Raw genomic sequence first — 14,940 nt, 5'->3', positions numbered from 1 at the left:
CCCAGACTCCAGGTTTATATGAAACAATTTCAAATGTCATGATCAGTATGGCATATTTCTAGGGCATGAGGAAAAATTCCCCCATCCCTGTTTTGACCAGAAGCTTGGTTTTCCTGTGTCACTCTATCCTTGTCTGTCAAACTCATAATTTACATTGTGTGCAGAAAGACTTATAAGTTCTGCCAATTTTGAACAAATGGGAAATATTTGTAACTCCAGACCTGTAGAATCTTTGGGAATACTCTGCAGTCATTATGCTTATTAAAATTGCTATCAATGTGGTAAAATAGATATTAATTGGATAAAACAAAGTCAAGCTTAGCATAAAATTTGAGTGTTTGGTAGTGCACTGTAGTGGATTGAGTTGGATTAGTCCCCAGGCATTCTCCAGCTGGAACACAACAGCACTCAGATCTGGTCAGCTCCTTGGGCTCAGACTTCTCTGTTGAACTTCCTGATCTCTTAAAATACAAAAGTGAAAACTTCATCCTTGCCAGCTGGGAGGTGCCATTGGTTCTTTTTTATTTATTCCTGAAAATATGAACAGAGATGACTGATTTAAAAACAGACTGGTAGAGAGCAGATAATGTAAGGGGGAAATGGTTGTTCATGGTCCTTTTTTCTTGTCCAATCCTCTCCAGCATCCTCTGGAATATGGATGAAATCTCCATGAAATCAATTAAAGTAGTTACAGTGTTACGTAGATGTGGCCTTAAAAATGCTATTTGATAATCATAGACTGAAATGGACAATTTAAAGGCAATTTTTCTTTGCTTTGAATGGCTTAAATTTAGGGGCAAATCTTGACAGTTTCCAATTTGCAGATGTGTGTGGTCATTAGAGATCTGAAGGTGCTTCTTGCCCTGCCTGCTGCTGGCCTGCCCAGTTCATTCCCCCTGAGCTGCTGTGGCACACTGGTTCTAGCAGGCACGTTCAAGCCTGTGCTACCAGAACCAGCCAGGCTCGGTTTTCATGCTGTTAGTGATGCCTTTCAGTTCTAACAAAAAAGACCTGAAGATAAAAACCAAAATTTTGAAAATAAATTATCTTTGTAAATGGTCCTTTTCTAATAACAGAAAACAAAATGAAAAAATAATAATGGCAAATCTCATGTTTGCTCACAGGCCTTTTTACTCCTCCCTGTTAAAGCTTTGGCTTTTGGGAGCAGGGTTCCTTGTTTTGTTTTCAACATTCCATGTTTGATTACTTCAAATTCAAATTGGCATTGACTATTACACTGACCTGAGCAACTTATAGGGTAAAACTAATTCTAATTCTGAATCTCTATAGTAAGGGTTGAACTGTTTTGAAATCAAAGGTGAGACAAATTGCTGTGTTTAAGTGCAGCACAGGCTCACTCCACAGGTCGAGTTCAAAAGCTGTACCACAAACTGAACACCTTCCCAGGATTTGTGCCTGGGAGGTGGTACCTGACCCCAGGATGGTCAAACCCTGCCTACAGCACATGCCTGAGGCCTGCTAGGATGATGCAGTGGGAGGGAGGAGAGCTGAAACCCATATAGCATATAAAATTCTCATTGAAAATTCTGTTGTTTGAGCCTCCAATTCACTTGATCTCACATCAGACACCCTCTTGATTTTTTTTTTCTTTTGAGGAAAAGGCATGTAGTAATTTCTGATTATTTTCCTCTGTAAGTAAAATTTCAATCTCAAAATGCCAAATGTTGCAGAGCACTCAAGGGCCTGGGAGGCAAACAGACATTAAAGCACCAGTGGGATGCAGCAGATCTGTCCCTCAGTGCCTATTCCAGTGCCCCTGGCTCTTCATTCCAGTGGACCTGTGAGTGTGCAGAGGTGCAGATGTGTCAGGATGCCCATTACTCCTGAGGCAGGTGGAGATTGCTCTCCCTAGGGTGCTTCCATGGAGCTGTCAGAGATGGTCTGGATGTGCCTCTGACTCCACTGTAGCAGTGATACAGTAAAAATCCCAAAGTCACTTAAGTCAGTAGGAAAACACACAGAAATATATCTGTGAGACTGTGCTGAAGAGGGAAGTGTCAAGCAGTTTATTTCACGTTCTGGAAATAGAGTGACTGGGAAAAAGGAAAGGGAATTGGGAGAAAACCATGTATCCTCAGAGTGCTTTTTGTAAGAAGGTAGAATCCAGGAAAATGAGCCAGAAAAGAGGCAAGCTGTGTTTTTACAGGCCTGTAAACTTTGGATTGCACCTCTGGTGTAATCTTAAATAGGATTTTGCTTTCCTTTTTGTCTCTGTACTCCAAAAGCCAGCTCTATTTGTTTATTCTGCAGGTTAGGTATCTTTTACTGACTGTCTCATGTCTCTGCTTCTGTCCCACAAGATACTGAACATCTGTAGGATTCTGATGATATTACATTTTTACTGATTTGAAAATGAATTGAGAACTAAAGATCTCATTCCTCTTTTACCAAGCGCTGCTTGAGATGCCAATGTGGTTTTTTTGCCACCCAAGTGATCATTAAACAGTGAGTTTCTCTCGTTCTGAAACCCAGATGATTGTGTATGATTTACTCATTTATGTTTTAAAAAGTGCTTCAGTCTTTTTGTTTACAGGCCTTTGAAAAAGCAGTGAAACACACTGTGATGTCTTTATCAGATTCTTTTCTAATTAAGAGTAGCAGAAGAAACAAACAAATGAAAAAAGAAGATTATGTAAGTGAAAGTCAGCAAATAAAGAACTTGAAGTGTGACATGAGACCAAAGCTTGGATAATATTAATAGATACATTTTAAAAGTTGTTTTATAAGTGCATCCTTTCTGTTGATTCTCAAGGGGAAAACATGTTTGACTATAGCTGGTTGTTTCCACCAGAATGTTAACACTGCCATCCTGGAATAGGTATATAGTATCATACAGACCCATGGGTTTATGTTTAAGAGTATTAAACTCTAAATACAGCAGAACAAAGCCAGCTATTTGTATTCTTAGCTTTCCTTATTCAGTTATAGATACTCTTTTCCTGTTCAGAAAATCAATTCTGTAAACATTTGCTTGGTACTTCCCCTGGCACGTGTGAGTGGCACAGAGAAATAAAGGCTAAACCAACCCCAGAGCTCAATGATGAGCCCAAGTGGGCTGTAACGAAGGCCATGATTTGACAATTCTAAAAGAATCTCATTGGTGCCTTTTTTTTCTCTAATATGGAAGTGAGATGATAATGATTTCTAGTCTCTTGATGCTGATGGAGGATATGAGTTAAATTGGATCTAGTAATAAAATGAACCCCTAGAAGAAAATTATAATCAGACTCCTAAGTGGTTATAATGCTGAGGACTGTAGTAAAAGCTATTCAAATAACATCCAGATGTAGGCACTGTGAACTCCTTAAATCAAATCTAAGATGGGTTTTTCCTGATTTTCTCACATATTTTCCTTCTGCCTACACCTGTAGTTTTCTTGCAGAAAGAATGTGCCCTAGCCATCTTATATTTATTTAATTAAGACATGTGTGAATTAAAAATTAAAAAATATTTTAAAATATATTTTTAAATTCAACTACTTGTAAAGTGAAAGCTGTCAGTGACAGAAAGTTGAATGTTGGAAGTAGAAAGGAGAATATCCCTTATCTAAGGTGACAGAGCCCAGCAAAGCCTTATCCAGCTCCTTGGCTTTGGGGCCGTGTCAGAGCCCAAGGGAGGAGTGGCAGCGAGTGTTGGGATGTGCAGATGGGATGAGACCAGTGGGGCTGCAGCACTGTGACAGAAACATCCATTAAATGTAGATGTTTTCTACTTCGCTGCTTCAGTTATGCACTAAAGGAAGGAGAGAGCTGTGGAGATCAGATGAAACCATTGCTGATACATCAAATTAGTGAAAACCTAAAGCCGCTGTAGAAATTAGGAGGATTAAACACATTGTTTGCTCTTGTTCATGGCAATTAACCATGGTAAAGCAAAGGATTACTAGCTGAATTCTTTCTGAACCTCTTCATGGTGCCAAGCACGAGGATGTTCTCTGTGCTAAACTTGTATTATTGGGAGGAGGAAGGGCTGAGAGGAAACAAAGTGCCCAAGGGTCCCAGGGTACAATGGGTTGCCATGGCCAAACCATGTGAGTGGAGTATCAGGTGCTCCAGCAGTGACCCAGGGATGCTGAGTGGAACTGCTCTTCCATTTAGGGAATTCAGTACTGGCGGTGATATAATAATCTAGTTGAAATTAAACCTAATGTTTGAAAATAAATACAATTAAATGTCTTCTGAAGCATCATTTGGCAAGGTTTTCCTCCAGGAGTATGATTGTTTCTAGCAGGGAATGTTTGCTTCTCACAAACTTAAAATTTTAGTTCCAGTGCATAAAAGATTTATTGAATGAGCTTATGATGGGAAGACATAAAGTAGAGCTCAAGGACCAGAGATAAATAGGAGAGAGGATACTATTTGCCAGAACAGGGAATGGTCTTAAGAGGAATATGCAGTATAAAGGGAAAGTCAAAATTAACAAGTTTAACGCAGAAATGTATTTATTCTGAGAACTAAATTTATTCTCTTTTACATTGTATTGGAGGGTCTGACAAATAAATTTTTGGTAGCAACATCTCTCATGAAAGAACCATAGCTCATTTCAGAAGTAATAGCTTTTATTATTACCATTGATTCAGGAAATTGGAATAAATATCTTTGCTTATTAGAATTTAATGTAGATAACTTTGAAGAATGCTGAAAGCTCCTTACTATTTCATGCCCAAATGAAGTAGTTCTGTCTCCTCAGAAAAAAAAAACAAAATCTGTGAGGGCTGAAAAACAGGCAGGAACTGGTGTGTTATTTTCAGAGCAAAGGAGAAAGTCAGCTGAGACTTTGAGTCTGATGGGCAGAGTTCACGTGTATAACCAGTAGTAGTGGCTGCAGTCATGGGCAGAGGGGCAGAAGGTTCAGGACAGCAACAGATGGCAAGTATTTGGTGTAAAGCAGAAGACCATTTATATTTTTTTCTTTAAAAGAGTCCTTTCAAAGAGGCTTTCCCAGGAGTCAGTTATGTAAAGAAGTTGTACATTTTTCTGTGAAATCTGGTTTATCGCTTCTCTTATTCATTCTTTCCATTTACTTGTAATTAAGAAGGGACACGACCAGAGGCAATGGCCTTATGCTGCATTAAGGGAAGTTTAGGTTGGATATGAGGGAAATTTCTTCACTGGAGTTTTCACACATTGGAATTGGCCCGGGTGGGAGGTGGAGTCATCTTCCCTGGAAGTTTTCAAAAATGTGGAGATGTGGCACTAGAAGCTGTGGTGGGCTTGGCAGTGCTGGGTTTGCAGTTGGACTTGATGACCTTGGAGGGCTTTTCACCCTAAATGGTTGGGTGACTCTGTGGTACTCTTAAGTTTTCCAGGTGTTTCAGTAAATACACAATACAGTAGCTGCAAGCAGCCTGCTTTTATCTCTGCAGCTTTTTCCATGAAAATAGACTGTAGATGATATCTTGCTTACAACAATTAATATTTCCATGTATGTGTATTCTTGCTGGGAGCCATAATTCTTCTACAATAACATCTATTTTTAAATGGTAATGTGCATGTTTATTTCTTGTGTTGTTTAATAATTTCTTTTGTACTGACCTGTCATGCTTGTACGAGGTTTTTTTATCTTGAAAATGTGTATTACATTGCAAAGGTTAATTAAAGAGATTTTAAGTAAAAAGAACTACTTATGTTTCCATGAGAGCTTTTGAAAAGGGTATTAGAGTGATTTAGCTTTTTTGCCAGTTCATCTCTGAATTACTGTTTGCAGAGGTAAAGCAAACTCAAAGAACTTCAGGCTACAGGTTTGTTACCCTTAAAGAGCATAATCCTCCCAGCTGTGTTTTCTCTTTATTAGCTTTGTGCACAGTCATGTTGGACAGAACCATGAAAAAAAGCTATGCCTATGTTTTTCTTACTTATCTTTATAGCAGAAATGGTAAGTTAGAAAGTTATTTGTAGGAGTTTTTCCTTGATATTTTCTTCATTGTCTCAAGTATAAATTTAGAATTTATAAAAAGGAGACAGGCTTTCACTTACAAACTGGAAGTGACTATTCTGTCTTAATCTACAGTGAAATAGAAATATATTTAGATCCAAAAGTTTAAGGTGGGGGAAAAAATGAGATATGTGTCTGAATTACATGCTTGGGAGATTGTGGAAAGACTGAGAGGCACATTCTGTGGCATAGTTTTGTTGATTTTTTTCAGGATTCTTTACTTAAAATTTCTACACTTCTGTCAGAAGTAGGTACTAAAAGTTCTGCACACATTCAGTGGCAACGGACTGGTGTGGGATGCTGAGGAAGTCAGTGCTTGCCCTTGAACTGATATTCCAGGTGAGACACGGCTCCTGCCATGTTTGGTTCTAATCATCTACATTTTATACCTGGGACTTAAGGAGTTGGACAGATCTGTTTGAAATGTAAGCAAACAAGTTACTTGCTACTATTTCTTATGCAGTTTAGTTAAAGAACTAAATTTTATCTTCTGTTTCTTCTTTATTGCTCTTGATTTTTAGAAAGATCCCATGCAGCATAGAAAGTTCCCTGCTGTGACTTTCAACTGGGAGTAACAAGCTACCCAAAATATTTTTGGCATGTGTACTTTCTTTGTGGCTTAATACAATTTTTTGACCATTAGGGATAATTGCTTATGACACCATATCAGTCAGGGAACATACAGGGAGATTTGCCTGAACAAAGAACTCAGAGCCAGATACAGTTCATCCTTTTTTTGAGCAATATAATGCAGCAGTGCTCAGACAAGGTGATGGAAGAGCTAATTTGACAAAATTGTATGAAGTATACCCAACCTTGATTCAGTTCCATAGAAATGGGACTTTATCGTGCGATAATAACATCATTTCTATTGATAAATTTTGCTCTTTTGATAAGTTTTTGTTGTGTTTCTCTGTATTCTGTTCCTAAGTCCATGTCCTTGAAAATAGATTTTCCTGGCAGTAGGCTCTCTGAGTCTTCCTGCTGTCCATGTAATGTACAATTTTTGGTTTGGAAGTTCAGGGTGCACATAAATTTCTCTCTAAATGATTATCTATTGGAATGAGCTTAAGACTACCTTTTTGTGATGGAAAATTTTCAAGAATTAATGAATCCCTCAGTTTTGTATTTCCAGTCTCTTTTTATGTTGTGCTGGTAAATAAACTTTGTTTTTATGGCAAATTATTACAGTCCTGTGGAGGTAAACTATGCAATTAATGAGACTGTACACTATATTTTATTCAAGCAAAGTATTGTCTGGCAGAGTAATCAGAGGCTCCCTGGTGCCTGCTCTGTGCTGGAAGTGTGACACTGTTTCCTTTACTGCCAGATGGCAGGTCAGTAGAAATCCATAGTTCCCAAACATACACTGTGCAGTCATTTCCTTGGGCTGAATAGCTCATTCTGCAGTGCCTGCTCCTCTGCACATCAGTAGTGTTTTGTTATAAATTTCATTAAAGTGCTGCTGTACTTGCCACTTCTGTATTCTCATGGTTATTAAAAGACAAGCAATTCTAAGGGCAGAAATTTGAAGCAGAACCTTGTTCCCTCCTTTATCTACACCTGCCATTTATTACAGCACAGTGAGGACTGGTCAGTAAGTAGACTCTGAATTTATCAGCTGCTGCAGGCACTCTGCTACAGGAGCTGCATGTCATTATTAGGGCAGTTATGTAGCTATGAGAACATTTCAGGATGTCTTGTCTTACTGATCTGCCCGTGGCATGACTGACAGTGATCTGAATGAGGCTGATGAGCCATTTGGATGTGGACATTCTGACATTGCCTGCAGCAAATGGAATGGGAATTATTGTTTTCTAGTAGAAAAGAAAATTTGCAGAACTCCCTTAAAAAAGAAAAGCTCAAAGGCAACATTGCAAATTCCTCCAATTCCTCATGATAAAAACCTGCAATGCTTACTCCAAAGGGGTTGGAGCTCCAGCCACTGGTTAGCTAAGCTGCCTCTCTGCTCTTGCCACTGCCATAAAGCAGAGAACAGATCCATCATCTAGGGGAGATAATAACCATGCTATCTCAGGAAAGATTTTACTTCCCTTGCCAGGGTAAATTTATTAAGCATAAGTGTAACAGGCACAAAATCATAGCAAATGCTAAGGAACTGGCACCCTTCCAACTCTCTGCAGCTGAGCAGAGGGAGGACGTTTTTATTCTCTGCCTTCTTCCCTTTCTTTCAACCTTTTTGTGTTTCTGATAGCACAGGTGTTTTGCACTGTGAGGAGATACCATTTACAGTCTACACTTAAATCACTGCAAGCAAATGTTGTGTGTTCCCATTCTTTAGTTTCTTTTTAGTTTTTTAAAGTAATGTTTTGGAACAATGTAGTGGTGAATTAAAGCCCCATTTTCTGCAGGTACAAGGTACTTGAGTATCCTGAGGCCTGATGAGGTCAGTGAGAACATTCCTGTTGCCTTCTTACCTTTTCAACATGGCTTTGACTGCACATAATATTTTTACTTATATTTAAAGTTAGGAAGAAGCATCATGGACTGGATAGATGAAGTGACATAAACATTGATAACGCTGATGGTTTGAGACATTTAAGTTAGTTATGTTTATTATTTAACACTTTAGGCTAGAGCATGACTTAAATTACATATTCTGCTCTTGCTGCAGCAGTAAGAAGTAAAGAGACCTCAGCCCTTATACATTCTGACCCTCCTGTGAATCTCCTGGGTGCCCAGCATAGGTCCTTTCACTTCTCTGTGCTCCTTCCTGTTTCTGCAGGGACATTCCATAAAGTTATGTTGTAGCTTCCTGGGCCAAAAATTGATCTCTTTGGTAGGTTTAGAGCCTGTATATGACAAAGGGGTCACATACAACTGCTCAGGTTATTTTGCAGAACTGAAAAGGTATATTATATTATTGAGCTGATTGACATTTAAAACATGCATCCTATACTTGAGTACATTCTTATTGCATCCTACAGGACACTTCCATCATTCCATCAAGTCCCGAATCTTCTGATGTACCGTGGCTGAGCTGTCACAAGACCTAGTAACACTGCAGGTGACATGAATTCAGAGCCTGAATCCTGCCATGAGCTCTGTACTTCCTGGGATCCTCATCCAGGTGAGTGTGTTTGGGTCCTGCAGTCCTGGCAGGATTCCTGTTGGGAATAGCAGCAGTGCTTCAGGCTCAAATGCACACCGTCCTGGCTGACAGCTTCTGTACTTAAACACAGTCCTGGCCTTGGTGCAAAAGGACAGATGTGAGAAGTTCTCTGACAGAAACAGGGACTTTGTCCACTCAGATGCTTTCACCTATAAATGCAGGGCCACAAAAGAATAAATGTGAAGGATGTCAGCCTAGTGGAACCAAAAGGTAATGTTTGCAATGCATTCTATTTCATGGCATATCCCTGCCAAACTTACAGTAGTTCAACACTAAATCTCTGCAAGTGCTTCATAAGCACTTTTTCTGCTTTTATTTGCAAAAGCACATTTATTTCTCTGAGTTATCAATAGAAAATATGCCTATGGCTTAATCAGTGAAGTGAGAAAAGTAAGAAACTTGTGCAATGGAAGTGAAAAAATTTTTGGTAAGGTGGTGCTACTATCCCACCACTCAGGCCTATGGCACCTGTACCCAATATTAGGTCAAAAGGGAAAGACTAGGGTGCTTTGCTAGTAGAAAAACAATGGAAACCCCAGTCATTATCCTTTTCTCCCTGGTCACTCAAAAGTGTGCATCACATGGAATGAAAACATTAACTTATGTTTGTTACCTCAAGATCATTATCTCCCAAACTCCATTGCTCATCTGACTTTTAAACACAAAACCTGGTGTTGGTTTCCAGTCATTAACTGCCTTTCACAGTAATGCCCTAAGCTTCAGCTAATGTAATTCCAGGTAAACAGCTGGAACCACAAACAAAACATTATCCCTTTAACAGCTAAGTGAATTATGCTACTATTTAATCACCCAATTTAAAATGAAGTTTATGATTCATAGAAGTAATAATGCACAACAGATGGATTGTTAATGCTGCTAAATGGTTGGATATGTGACATTCCTTCAGCTTGATGTGCAGTTTAGGGTTTGTCAGGAGGTGTTTGGTGAAGAATTGGCAACAGAGAGATGCTGGTTCCACTAGTAATGACATGGTGCAGTTGATCAGTGTTACAAGAAGAATATTAACAACTTGTAAGAAGGCAAAAATGTAAACTCAGAGAAGAGATTTCATGGTATTTTTTATGTAATTGCACCCTTCAAATTGATCTAAATTTTAGGGAAAATGCCATTGCTAATCCATTGAAAATATATGAGAGAGAGATCCTGTTTGTTGGGGTTCGTTCATTTGTTTGTTTTCTTTGTGTGTATGTATGTATTTGCTTTTTGGATGTTTTGTTTTTGGGATTTTTGTGTGTTTTGGGACTGGATTTTTTTCTTTTTTTAGGACAGGAAAGGAAGAAGGAAAAAGGATCAAAGCTCAAGGAAGACAAAACCCTGCAGTTTTTCAAATGGGGTTGATTTAAGAGAGTCTTCAGATAAAGGGTTCAAGGGAATGTATGAATTGCTACATTATTTCCTCAGTTGGAGAAGTGTTGGAGACTGTTTTCCAAGTTCTGCTGTATTCTGAAGCCAATATAAGGGCTGTCACTCACTCAGGACTTCACAGATACAATGGAGACCAAGTGTCATTTGAGAAGTTTTCATTAAAAAGCAGGTTCTAGATTTAGCACCAAAAATGTCTGAAACATTTATATTGAACGGTCTAGAAACCACTGAGGATCCTTGCACTGAATCTGGTGGTTCTAAACCTTCTCCCTGTATTGTAGATAAGAACTTGTTTTCCAGACACAGAATTTCTCCTAAGATGACAAGATAAATGAAACCCTGGAGTTTGTAAGCTCCATAGCACTCCATACATGCAACTGATAAATGCACCTTCCACTGCATTGCAGCCCTGGTGGTTGGGATCCCCACATTGTGCAAGTGCTGAGAAGGCCACTAGAAATGGCTGTTCTGACACTTAAATGATGTTTGCAAGTTTTCCTGGTTTGTTTTCTGTGTGTTTATTTGTTCACCCAAAAGTTAGTAGGAATTTAAAAGAAGTATTTTGGATATTTAAATCAATATAGAGACTAGAATACAAGTTTTGTAAGGAACTTTTCTTTTTCCGTTTCCATTTTCTCTTCTCTGTTTCAACCCTTTTTCAAGAAAAGTGCAGCAGTGATTTATGAAGAAGGAACACAGACCTGTTGGGATTTTAGATTTTGGTTGGGGTTTTTTATTTTGATTTTTTTTCTTTCATTTCGGAGCTCCAAAAATTTTACAAACTTGAAGATCAATTAGAAACAAAGTAGAGGAAAAGAGGTAAATATGAATAATAATGCACCTGTTCCCTTAAAAATTCAAACCCAAACAACTGAAGAAGAAAAAGGAAGGCAGAAAAGAAGAGGAAAATTAAATTGGAATATTTCTGTTTTGACGACAGCTTGGTTTAGAAAATGATGGTTTAGAAAATGATGGCTTGGTTTAGAAAATGGCTGATTTTCATTAAGACTATTTTGATCAGTAAGATTTCACTAACTGTACCTGCTTCAAGAGCAGGTTCTAAAGAAAGCTGCTGTTCACATCCATGGAATTCACTGTATCATACCACTTCCTCTAGGAAAATCATGTTCACATTCCTGGAACAAGATGCTTTGAAGGACTGCTTCTCTCTCCAATGAGCTCACCCTTTCCATCAATTTTCCTTTTTGATTTTAATTTAAAGATTTACTCATTTAGTAGTTGGATTTCAGATCAGGTGGAATGTGAAAAGCAGATCTGTTGGAGGAAGGCATAGTTATACACACAGCAATAGCTGCAGACTTCCAAAGCTTTCTGATGATGTATACAAAAGTTGCATCTCACTGATTGATTCCCAAATGCCTGGTCCAGTGTCATACTCTCATTTATGCAGAAAATAATTTTCCTTACTTGAAGTGCACTGTGTAAGAAATTGGATCCCTAAAATATGAGTAAATCTTTACTGGCACTCATCATATAAGATATCTCTTTTTTCAGTCCCAGGCATTTGACATAAATTGAGTTTACACTGCAGAAGCTGATTTTAATATCACCAGCTCAGAGTCTTGCAAGTCTTGAAGGTGATCTGCTGTACTGGATAAGTGGTTCCTGATAATCCATGCAAAAAGACATATAAGGAGTTCTCTGATGCCAAAAGTTAAACTTTTGAAAGTTTTGTGGTATATTTTGGCAGTGTTATTGCAGGAGACTGGTTTTAAACCCAGTGCTTTTAAGGGTATCTGAAGATACAAATGCCTTTTTTTCTATTACAGTTCAGAAGGAAGAGTAGACTATATTAGATGGTGTTACTATAAAAAAATACATACCTGCCCTACAGCAGATAAACATTGCAATCCTTCTGTCAATGTACTTTTCTGTTGCTTTTATTTTTGTGCTTTTGCAGTATAGCAACTGAATGGTGCCTGTTGGATTGTCTTGCTGAAAGCAGGGCAGTTATAAAGCCTGGGAATGATGCTGAATTAGTTTACATGCTGAGGCTGACAGAAGTTGTTTTCCTACCTTTTTGCAAGATTTGATTTTATTCTAAAGATCAGGTGCAATACCTGGTACTAGCTAGTGGGAATAGCATAGAATGAGCCTTAAAACTAAAAGTTGTTGCCCTATTTACTTTCTTTTATTTTGGTTATCTATTTTCTAGTTTCTTAATTACTACTTGATACCAGGTCAGTAATGTCCAGGAAAAAATTATATTCTATTCATGTCTCTTAAATGTTCATTACTGTAGTATCTTAGAATCTTCTTAGCACTGAACCAAATGATTCCTCTTTGTCATGTCTGCTTACATCTCTTAATCTCTCCAGAGGCAGAACTGTGCAGACCTGTGTTTGGGATTTAGAGGTAGTTGCCATAATTCCCCTGGGGCAAGAGGAATTTGCTTTCTTATCTAATGTTACAGGCCACGTACTTTGTACTTTGATCAAAATTTTGAGTTTTGAAAGGACAGAGGAAGAGACTTATTGTGCTTTAGAGAAAACCACTTTTGTGAATGCTTTCCAGCATTGGAATCCACAGTTCAGAAGCACAAGGCCTTTGTGCTCATGCTCTGATGTCAGATTCTTTTGATTGCTTTGACTCATTGTCTGGCTGCTGTAACTTCTTGCCCCATTCAGGCCTCATTTTCCCTGTGGCCTTTCCAGCACAGAGCAGTGCAAAGGAAGAGGATGTGGGGGAGTGAGGCAAGTGGGGCTCTAAGTCCTTCTGCTGAGCTTTTAGAGTGACAGCTCTCTCATTGCTCATAATCTCCTTCCTAGGAAAATCCACAAGTCTTTTTTATGTGTGGCCAGAATATTTTCTCCCTGTGTCTTGTGATTAACTAAGAGGAAGGAAAAAAGCCCCACAAAAATCCAAACACAGTTCTGCATCCTGTCACTTTTCATCCAAAAACAACGTACAGTGAATTGGTAAACCTTAACTTTAATCATAATTCTCTGTCCTTAGATCTATTTAGGACCTGTCTTTTCAAAAGATGTGTTTTGTGCTTTCAAAAATAACAGGAGTCATGGATGGATTCCCAGGCTTCCTTCAGCCAGCAGCTGTACACATCCAGCAAAGCCTCAGGATGTCTGATCATGCTTCAAAGGCCACTGCTGAGATCCAGGGTGAGCTTATTCTAAAACAGTGCCCTTATTCTTGTCCAGTCTTTTCTCCATAAATTTTTCCTGTCTAATATTTTTACCCATAAATTTTTTGTAGGTTTTTTTTTTTTTTTTTTGCAAAACTAGAAGGAAAGAGTCTGGTCAGCTTTGCTAAAGGCTTTTAGAAACTTGATTTAATTTAGCAAAATGCCTACCAATAAGCCATTAAGCATGAAGAAGGGTGGATTTTCAGGACTTATAATACATTTTTAACAAATCACACAGATTTTCAGTCTCTACTACTTTTTGCAAATCATGACATCTGTCCTGGGACATCAGTACTTATATGTGAAATTTTAAACTTTTATATCAGTATTGCCACAAGCCAGTGAGCCACAACTGGGGAAGGTCAGTTCATCACTGAATTGACTGCAAAGGGAAACTTTCAGGACAGTTCAACCAGGTACCTACATAGCAATGAAATTCTCCTGGAAAGACATATCTCCTGCAAAAAAATGTTGAATAATTTGCAGTTTCAAAAACTATCAAAATATTTTGAAGAAAAAATTCTGTGAAGAAAAATTTCTGTAAAGGAAAATTCCTGATTATTCATACTGTTTGCTTTTGAAAATTTGTGTTAATTTTACCATAAATCCTAACATTTGGTGATGTCAGAATTGGCTTCTTAATTTGGTATGTGATTGTGTAGATATTCCTGGAAAAAAAAAAAAGTAATTTTGTGAGTTTCCAAGAAATATATCTGCATGAAAGAGCAAAAATGGCTAAAGGTCAATGACCAATATAGTTCAAGTTAACATATTTCTAGTCTTCTTAGTCCTCCAAGCCTGTATCATTTTGGAAAATATTTGGGCAGGAGATAGAATAGCTTATAATTTGTACAGTTCCCCTGTAATTTAATTTAATTAGCAAAACCTATGGGAAATGTGTGTGTTAACAGCATTCTGTCTGGAATTATACATCATCTTCAGTCATTGAAAGATTGTATTTCCTGTGCAGAAAGAGGATGGATTCCCAAAGATCTGGAAACTGCTCTGAGTAGCTAAGAATTTACTTCATACAACACAGCAGAATACCATGACTGATGAAACATTAATTACACAGCTGTTTTAGGGGACACCAGCCCTGCCATGGTCCTCCTGTCCTGCTCCTGTCATTATCTGTATGTTCTTTTCATATTTCTAAAAACTCTTAAACTCTTTGAGGAGAAGGTTGATTTTAGGGGCAGTTTTCTTTAGCAACAGCAGTCATTCTTCAGTGTCATATGCATTTATCAGATTTATTCTCTGCAATCATATGAGTGACAAGCCCATATTTAGTGATGGCCAGAGTTCA

At 38.2% G+C, this 14,940-nt stretch overlaps 1 long non-coding RNA gene across 1 annotated transcript in view; it reads left to right on the top strand.

Moving 5' to 3' along the window:
• The window catches only part of LOC146766080 (uncharacterized), a 152,688-nt gene that overhangs the window by 93,123 nt on the left and 44,625 nt on the right, over positions 1 to 14,940 (top strand). Inside the window, exons 4-6 of the long non-coding RNA XR_014958533.1 lie at positions 6,201 to 6,294; positions 8,904 to 9,046; positions 10,374 to 13,611. This is a non-coding gene — a long non-coding RNA (uncharacterized LOC146766080). The remainder of the gene's footprint in view (positions 1 to 6,200; positions 6,295 to 8,903; positions 9,047 to 10,373; positions 13,612 to 14,940) is intronic.

This window comes from Lonchura striata, chromosome 14, assembly GCF_050655825.1.
Source record: "Lonchura striata isolate lonStrDom1 chromosome 14, ASM5065582v1, whole genome shotgun sequence".
Classification (NCBI taxonomy): Eukaryota; Metazoa; Chordata; class Aves; order Passeriformes; family Estrildidae; genus Lonchura; species Lonchura striata.
This window is presented reverse-complemented; position numbering and strand designations above follow the sequence as displayed.